Source organism: Rana temporaria, chromosome 13, assembly GCF_905171775.1.
Source record: "Rana temporaria chromosome 13, aRanTem1.1, whole genome shotgun sequence".
Lineage (NCBI taxonomy): Eukaryota > Metazoa > Chordata > Amphibia > Anura > Ranidae > Rana > Rana temporaria.
Genome location: NC_053501.1, coordinates 19951677 through 19961304, shown reverse-complemented (window position 1 = coordinate 19961304; position 9628 = coordinate 19951677).

Here is a 9628-nt window from a genome sequence, read left to right as displayed (position 1 = left end):
TCTTCTATGTACTTATATGTGTTTCATCATAGTTTTAGACCACTGTACCTTGCTCTTATCCAGTGTTCATATTGCTACAGTAGGTGGCCGCGATATTGTGTCAATCTCGCTGCTTTTATCGCCAAGATTGACCACCTACGAGCCCCCACGCAGGAGCCAGAGCCGAGCAGGCTAGCCAGGAAGGGAAAAATGTGTTGAAGCCAACATACATCCGACTTACAATGAGCGGTGATCCGACTTGGATTCCCACCAATACCAGGCACTGTGTTTGGTGTGAATCATGAGGGGGAACTCCACGCCAAATAAAAAAAAACGGCATGGGTTCCCTTCCAGGAGCATACCAGGCCCTTAGGTCTGGTATGTTTTTTTAAGGGGAACCCCGCATGCCGAAAAAAACAGCGTGGGGGTTCCCCCAAAGTCCATACCAGACCCTTATCCGAGCATGCAGCCCGGCTGGTCAGGAAAGGGGGTGGGGATGAGCGAGCGCCCCCCCCCCTCCTGAGCCATACCAGGCCGCATGCCCTCAACATGGGGGGGGGTGAGTGCTTTGGGGCAGGGGCCTCCCCACCACAAAGCACCCTGTTCTAGATAAACCTGGCCAGATCCCGGCCCCCCACCCCCACTTTCTTTAATAGAAAGTCCCACCTCCTTTGATGGACAGAACAGTCGTCCAATTGCAGCGCAGGACTTCCTATTGCAGGGGCTGCCGCGTAAAACAGGAAATACTCCTGTAGGTACGGCACTCGTTCCGTCCCCTCCAGGGCAGCCAGCATATATATCTTTTGTGGCCCCTGATGCTCGGAGATTAGTTGGGGGGCCACAAAAGATATACATGTCCAAATTACCAGGCGGGCCGTTCAAAACCGGAACGCGGGCCGCAATTGGCCCACGGGCTGGACTTTGGACATGCCTGCCCTACACAGACAAAACCAAACACACATTTTTATTAGAGCAAGGAAGTGCTCAGAACATTTTTTTCTTTTGCTGTATGCGCCTACCCGTTCTGGTGACAACTGTTAAATATTTTGGTGTCACAGGGACAGGAAGTGTCCCCAATAGGACCACAGACAAAAATAAATACCTGATAGAATTTTAACGCTTTCCCATTCCATCCACAAAAAAAGCAATAAAAATGTGACAGGGATTCTAACAATGTCTATCCAAGTAGTATGGGGTTTCCATTATTATATCCACACAACATAGAGAACTTGTGTAGTTCCTCTGGTTTGGGGACAATTTATTCCTATAATCCTATTCAAAAAATAGCTGCAGTAGATGATTACCATCATTTTAGTCTGAACACGATAAACACAGATTGCATTAAGCAGCAGATATTGTACAATTATACAATTCAAACATACTATCTAGTGGTGTTTTGAGTTTATTTCCAAGGTTGGTATGTTTTAGAGAATTAGCTTAATGTTTTAGATGATATCTTTTAAGCTGCATCATTTGAATAACTTAAAGGTATAAAATTTAATTTAGAACATCAACATTTAAGTAACTGAATATTCTATTAGCGCATCAAAGGAGGTAAGATGGGCCAGAAACTTTGCTTTACTAAGCAATCTCCAGATACGCCGTTGTATCTCTGAGTTGCGCCGTCGTATCTATGCGCCTGATTCTTAGAATCAGTTACGCATAGATATCCATTAGATCCGACAGGCGTAAGTCTCTTATGCCGTCGGATCTTAACTGCATTTTTTTTTGACCGCCAGGTGGCGTTTCCGTCGAATTCCCCGTTGAGTATGCAAATGAGCTAGATAGGCGAATTCCCGAACGTACGCGCGGGCGACGCAGTAAAGTTACGACGTTTACATTAGGCTTTGCCCCTGCTATATGAGGCGCAGCCAATGTTAAGTATGGCCGCTGTTCCCGCGTTGAAATTTGAAAAAGTTACGTCGTTTGCATAAGTCGTCCATGAATGGGGCTGGACGTCATTTACGTTCACGTCGAAACCAATGACGTCCTTGCGGCGTACTTTGGAGCAATGCACACTGGGAAATTCCACGGACGGCGCATGCGCCGTTCCGAAAAAACGTCAATCACGTCGGGTCACAGTAGTTTTGCATAGAACACGCCCCCTGATCCAAATTTGAATTAGGCGGGCTTACGCCGGTCGATTTACACTACGCCGCCGCAACTTACGGAGCAAGTGCTTTGAGAATACAGCACTTGCCCGTGTAAGTTGCAGAGGCGTAACATAAATCAGATACGTTACGCCCGTACAATTTTACGCGGCTCTACGTGAATCTGCCCCTAAGTTTGTTTTGTCTTGTCACTTCTAGATGGGAATGTATACCTTTACCTTAAGCCTGGTACACACGATCGGATTTTCCGCGGACTAAACGTAGGACTTTTGTCCAAAGGGCGTTGGCCATGAACTTGTCTTGCATACAAACAGCAAATAATTGTCAGCCGACAAACACGAAACAATGTGTTTTTCAGCTCTTTAGCGCCACCCTTTGGGCAATTTCTGCTAATGTTGTGTTATGGTTAGCATTTCTTCTGAGCATGCGTGTTTGTACTTTGTTTTTTTTCCGAAGGACTTCTGTACACACGATCGGATAATCCAACAACACACATTTGTTGTCGGAAAATTTTAAAGCATGCTGTCCCACATTTGTTTGTGGAAAATCCGACAACAATTGTCCGATGGAGCGTACAAACGGTCGGATTTTCCGACAACAGCCTGTCATCCCACATCCCCGTGTGTATGGGTCTTAAGTCACCAACAAATGCCATTCTATCTGAAGCTTAGAAAAATAAAGCTTTTATTTTAGTGCCCATTAACTGCTTGCTGACCAGCCGCCGCAGTTTTACGGCAGCAGGTCGGCTCTGCTGGGCGAGAGCACGTATATATACGTCATCTTTCCCAGCAGCCAATAGGGGGGCGCCCCCCACTCGCTCCTGACTCTCTGCGCGCTTGCCCGCGATCACCACTGGGCACCCGCGATCGCTCGTTACAGAGCGTGAACCGGGAGCTGTGTGTGTGTAAACACACAGCTCCCGGTCCTGTCAGGGGAGAAATGGCTGATCGTCTGTTCATACAATGTATGAACAGCGATCAGTCATTTCCCCAAGTCAGTCCACCCCCCCCCCCTACAGTTAGAACACACCCAGGGAACATACTTAACCCCTTCCTCGCCAGTGGTATTTTTATAGTAATCAATGCATTTTTATAGCACTGATCGCTATAAAAATGCCAATGGTCCCAAAAATGTGTCAAAAGTGTCCAAAGTGTCCACCATAATGTCGCAGTACCGCAAAAAAAAACGCTGATCGCTGCCAATCCTAGTAAAAAAAAAAATATTAATAAAAATGCCATAAAACTACCCCCTATTTTGTAAATGCTATGGGCCAGATTCAGAGACATGAGCGGATCTTTGTGCGGGCGTAGCGTATCTTATTTACGCTACGCCGCCGCAACTTAGAGAGGCAAGTGCAGTATTCACAAAGCACTTGCGTCCTAAGTTACGGCGGCGTACCGTAAATTGGCCAGCGTAAGCCCACCTAATTCAAATGTGGAAGTGGTGGGCGTGTTTTATGATAATTACTCGTGACCCCACATAAATGACGCTTCTTACGAACAAAGCAAGTTTTTTTGCGCGTCGGAATTGTATACAGACGATCGGAATTTCCGACAAGAACTTTTCCCGTCGTAAAAATTGAGAATCAGCTATCAAATTCCGACAGAAAAAGTCAGATGGAGCCTACACAGGGTCGGAATTTCCGACCAAAAGCTCACATCAAACTTTTCTTGTCGAAAATTCCGACCATGTGTACGCGGCATAAAGGACAGTAAGGACAGCCATTTGTTTCGAAAGTTTGGAGGTCCCTGCACTATACGATCTGATCGTTCAATCTTCTTTAGATCTACCATCAACTATGTAAAGCAAGGGCCTGCCTGACTGGATAAAGAGTGATTGGATAGATAGTTAAAAAACAAGGAAAAAAGACTGATGCCTCGTATACACGATCGGTTTTCCCGGCGGACTTTTTACCGCCGGGAAAACAGAGGTGAAAGCTGAGAACCTGCTCGGGAGCTTTTCCCACTCTACACACGGCCGGGTTTCCTGGCAGGAAAACTGCCATGAGAGGTTTGTCTGGGAATCCCGGCCGCGTATATGCTCCACTGCAGGCTTTCCCCACAGGGAAACTGCCGAGAGAAATACCGCCGGGAATCCCGGCAGGAAAACAGAAGACATGCTCTAATTTTTCCTGCCAGGATTCCTGTCGGTTTTCCTATCGGGAAAACTACCATGGAGCATACACATGGCCAGTTTTCCCGGCCAAAAGCTGTCCTGGCAGTTTTCCTGCCAGGAAAACCGGTCGTGTGTACGAGGCATAAGACTACAAATAAGATTACTGAAAATAGTGACGCATTAACCACTTAAGGACCGCCTCCTGCACATATACGTCGGCAGAATGGCACGGCTGGGCACATGTACGTACAGGTACGTCCTGTACTAGTACCCAGTCGTGGTTCACGGGCGCGCGCCCGCAGCGCGCTCCCGCGACCCGGTCCGAAGCTCCGTGACCAGGACCGCGGGACCAGCAGACCCGATCGCCGATGGAGACCCGTGATCGGTCCCCGGAGCTGAAGAACGGGGAGAGCCGTGTGTAAACACGGCTTCCCCGTTCTTCACTGTGGCGGCTGCATCGATCGTGTCATCCCTTTTATAGGGGGACACAATTGATGATGTCACACCTACAGCCACACCCCCTACAGTTGTAAACACACTTCAGGGAACACATAACCCCAACAGGGCCCCCTTGTGGTTAACTCCCAAACTGCAACTGTCATTTCCACAATAAACAATGCATTCTAAATGCATTTTTTGCTGTGAAAATGACAATGGTCCCGAAAATGTGTCAAAATTGTCCGAAGTGTCCGCCATAATGTCGCAGTCACGAAAAAAATCGCTGATCGCCGCCATTAGTAGTAAAAAAAAAAAATAATTATAAAAATGCAATAAAACTATCCCCTATTTTGTAAACGCTATAAATTTTGCGCAAACCAATCGATAAACGCTTATTGCGATTTTTTTTTACCAAAAATAGGTAGAAGAATACGTATCAGCCTAAACTGAGTAAAAAAAAAAATGTTATATATTTTTGGGGGATATTTATTATAGCAAAAAGTTAAAAATATTGCATTTTTTTCAAAATTGTCGCTCTATTTTTGTTTATAGCGCAAAAAATAAAAACCGCAGAGGTGATCAAATACCACCAAAAGAAATCTCTATTTGTGGGAAAAAAAGGACGCCAATTTTGTTTGGGAGCCGCGTCGCAGGACAGCGCAATTGTCAGTTAAAGCGACGCAGTGCCGAATCGCAAAAAGGGGCAAGGTCCTTTAGCTGCATTTTGGTCTTAAGTGGTTAATAGAGCATTTATTGCTATAAAAGGATTATTCGGTGGTGGGGTTATACTTTAATACATGTCATACTCTGTCATATGTTCCATGTTAATGCTCCTCTAGTTGAAGCCTGTGACTTTCTCCTTTCATTTTAATCTCTAAAGCTGATATGTTCCCGTGAGTGCTGAATATTGCCTGGAAAGAATCTAGGTCAGATAGGAGACCAAGCATATCCCTTATCCTACAATAATATTCAGACAGCATACATGAGCCTGGCCGGGAAAATGATTGAGGTGTGACGGCCTGAATCTCAAGCAATGTGCCAGGAATTGCTGATAACATGCAGATCCTTTCATGCCGCCTACTTTGGAGTGCTGAATAGTCTGGATCCTTGTGCAGCCAGGGATGGAAATGGATTTGACCACGGTAACCCAACGTTCAACTTAGCCACTCAAGTGTGTAAAACACTGCGCAAGCTGTCACGGAAATGCAGGTTTAAAAATGACAACTACTTTCTATCAATACAAGTGTCCATAATAAAAGTTCACCTGTCATGTAGCAATGACAATTAAAATACTCTCTGTGCAAAATTCATGTACACTATTTAAAGAGACTCTGTTACTTTGCTCCTTCAGGCAAAGTGACGGGTGTGCTCCCCCCACCGCTAAGTTCCCCTGTTAGAGACAGGGGGCCAGATTCAGGTACAATTGCGGCGGCGCAACGTACCCCGTTTACGTTACACCGCCGCAAGTTTTCAGTCTAAGTGCCCGATCCACAAAGCACTTACCTGTAAACTTGCGGTGATGTATCGTAAACACGTCCGGCGCAAGCCCGCCCAATTCAATTGGGGCGGGTACCATTTAAATTAGGCGCGCTCCCGCGCCAGATGTACTGCGCATGCTCCGTTCGCAATTTTCCCGACGTGCTTTGCGCGAAATTACGGCGGCGTGACGTGTTTGTGAATAGTGACGTGCGTAACGTACTAACGCCGGAAAAAAAAAATCAAAAGCGACGCGGGAACGACGGGCATACTTTAACATGGTGGAGTAATTTTACACCATGTTAACCACTTACCCCCCGGACCATATTGCTGCCCAAAGACCAGAGTACTTTTTGCGATTCGGGACTGCGTCGCTTTAACAGACAATTGCGCGGTCGTGCGACGTGGCTCCCAAACAAAATTGGCGTCCTTTTTTTCCCACAAATAGAGCTTTCTTTTGGTGGTATTTGATCACCTCTGCGGTTTTTCGTTTTTGCGCTATAAACAAAAATAGAGCGACAATTTTGAAAAAAATGAATATTTTTTACATTTTGCTATAATAAATATCCCCCAAAAATATATAAAAAAACTTTTTTTTCCTCAGTTTAGGCCGATACGTTTTCTTCTACATATTTTTCGTAAAAAAAAATCGCAATAAGCGTTTATTGATTGGTTTGCGCAAAAGTTATAGCGTTTACAAAATAGGGGGTATTTTTATGTCATTTTTATTATATTTTTTTTACTAGTAATGGCGGCGATCAGCGTTTTTTTTTTTCGGTACTGCGACGTTATGGCGGACACTTCGGACCCTTTTGACACATTTTTGGGACCATTGGCATTTTTATAGCGATCAGTGCTATAAAAATGCATTGGATTACTATAAAAATGCCACTGGCAGTGAAGGGGTTAACACTAGGGGGCGGGGAAGGGGTTAAGTATGCCTGGGTGTGTTCTTACTGTGGGGGGGGGGGGTGGCATCACTAGGGGAAACACTGATCCTCGGTTCATACATTGTATGAACCGAAGATCAGCATTTCCCCTGCTGACAGGACCGAGAGCTGTGTGTTTACACACACAGCTCCCGGTCCCCGCTCTGTACCGAGCGATCGCGTGTGCCTGGCGGCGATCGCGCCCGCCGGGCACACGCACGGGAGTCGGGGGCGAGCGGGGGGCGCGCGCGCGCGCCCCTAGTGGCGGCTGGGAGAGAGGACGTCATATTACGTGCTCTCGCCCAGCCGAGCCACCTTGTGGACGTATAACGACGGTGCGCGGTCGGCAAGTGGTTAATAGCAGCCCTAAATTTGCGACGGGAAACTAAGACTTGCGCCGACGTAACGACGAGAAAGACCTTCTTGGATCGCTGTAACTGCTAATTTGCATACCCGACGCTGGAATACGACGCAAACTCCACCCAGCGGCGGCCGAGGTACTGCATCCTAAGATCCGACGGTGTAAGTCAATTACACCTGTCGGATCTTAGGGCTATCTATGCGGAAATGATTCTATGAATCAGTCGCATAGATAGAACAAGAGATACGATGGTGTATCAGGAGATACGCCGTCGTATCTGTTCTGTGAATCTGGCCCAGGATTCCAAATGAAGTGTAAGCTCTGTGTTAGGAGTACTTGATTAGATTGCAATGCCCTTTAGGTGGCAATCAAACACCTGTAATAGCAATGTGCCACATCCCAAAAAATCTGAATTTGTAAAGGAATAGGAATAATGGACTATAGGCACGTATTAAATTATTGTATTTTAAAGTGGATGTAAACCCAATTCATATCTGCATTATTTTGTCATCTCTTTTCAATGAGCCAAGTCTTATAGCTCTCTTCTGAACGGTTCCTCTGTTATCAGCCTGAGAACTTCTGACATATCTTTTGACTTTTTAGACAAAAGCAGACTAATTCTTTTGTCAAAGAAGGTTGCTAAAATAGAGTAGCAGAGAGCAGCTCCTATTACAAAACAGCTCTGAGAGTCTCTGCCTATGAGGAGAGGGGGTGTGTGCCTTTCCTCCAATCAGCAATGTTAGCTATCTTGGCTGTATGCCCAGACATTACACTCCATGTTAACCAGGAAGAGAAAAATCTCCTAACACGATCTCAACTTTCCTAACAATATATAAATGTGAACACAGCAGATATACATATAAAACCTATGTAGGGAGATTTGGTTAATCTCTGTGTATCATCCGAGGCTGTTCACTTCACTGGGTGTATGGGGGGTTTACATCCATTTTAATAGTCTACATCAGGGGTGCCCAACCTTTTGAAGAGCGAGGGCCACTTAAGCGACTTGGTAACCGGTTGCGGACCACAATGAGCAGAGCAGGTATATGTAGGGTGACCACATTTCCAAACTACCAATCAGGGACACCCCCCTTTCCAAAAATCAGCTTGTGCTGTAACAAATCACAGCACAGTCATTAGACACAATAGTCAGGATTTATGATTTCTCCAATCACAAGCAGGGGGCGGGGATTGTGCTCCTCCAGGCATTCCCGGCCAGGACAAGTACTGTCCAGGGGCAGACTGACCATTTGGGCTCTCGGGCACTGCCCGAGGGCCCCATGCCACTAAGGGGCCCCATTAGGGTTGCCAGGCTCAATAAAACCAGGGACAGTATGTAAAAATCTGTGTTTTTTTTACATCTGTCCCTGATATGTCTGAAACCGACATGCTTTTGATGTTGAAAATCCAGAGATTTTAGCTGCCCCGCCTCTGCACTGCCTCCTGGCGTGGTGGCCATCTGTAAGCCCAGGGGCCCCATAATCTTCTATTGCCCGGGGGCCCCCTGGTACTGTCAGTGAGTAAAGCAGTGATGTGGCTGCCTTTTTTGGGGTCATCAGATCGGCCCAGGGGGTGGCTGTGTCAGTTTCATTCCGGGACACTGTATTGTCCTAGAATAAAGGATGGAACGAGGATGAGGTAAGTGAAGGAGGACTGCACTAAGGTAAAGGAAGCTATTTAGGGAAACAAATTGTACCTTTACAACACCTTTAAAGGAACCTATGTAGAAAATTAAAAACAAACCTTTACAATCCCTTTAATTTTGCTATTATAGGGTTATTATCTAGGATGGGGGGCAGGGGAGCACCCAAACAGAATATTTTAGCGGACTGGATTTTAGCGTTAAATAAATTGAGATTTTCCTAGCTTGTGACGGAAAATATTAGTTATATGAAGACAGGAGGCGAGTATCTTATGCATTATCTTTCCTTTAATAATGCCCACAGCAGAAATACAACTTTAGTGGATTTAGTAATAATAAAAGAATTTTTACAACCAAAACTACAAGTCCCAGCAGCCCCTAGGGCCTATCAGCCAATCACGTGGACCCTGCCAGTATATAAGGGGCTGCCCCTTTAATCACTTCCTCTTTCTTGAAGCGAACTGTCAAGACTTGAAAAACCGTGAAACTTCAATTCCAACTAGCCTTCCGACCATCAACGACTTTTGGTTCGGTGAAGCGTTTGAGTAGAGGTCCCAACGGGGACAACAAAGGAGGT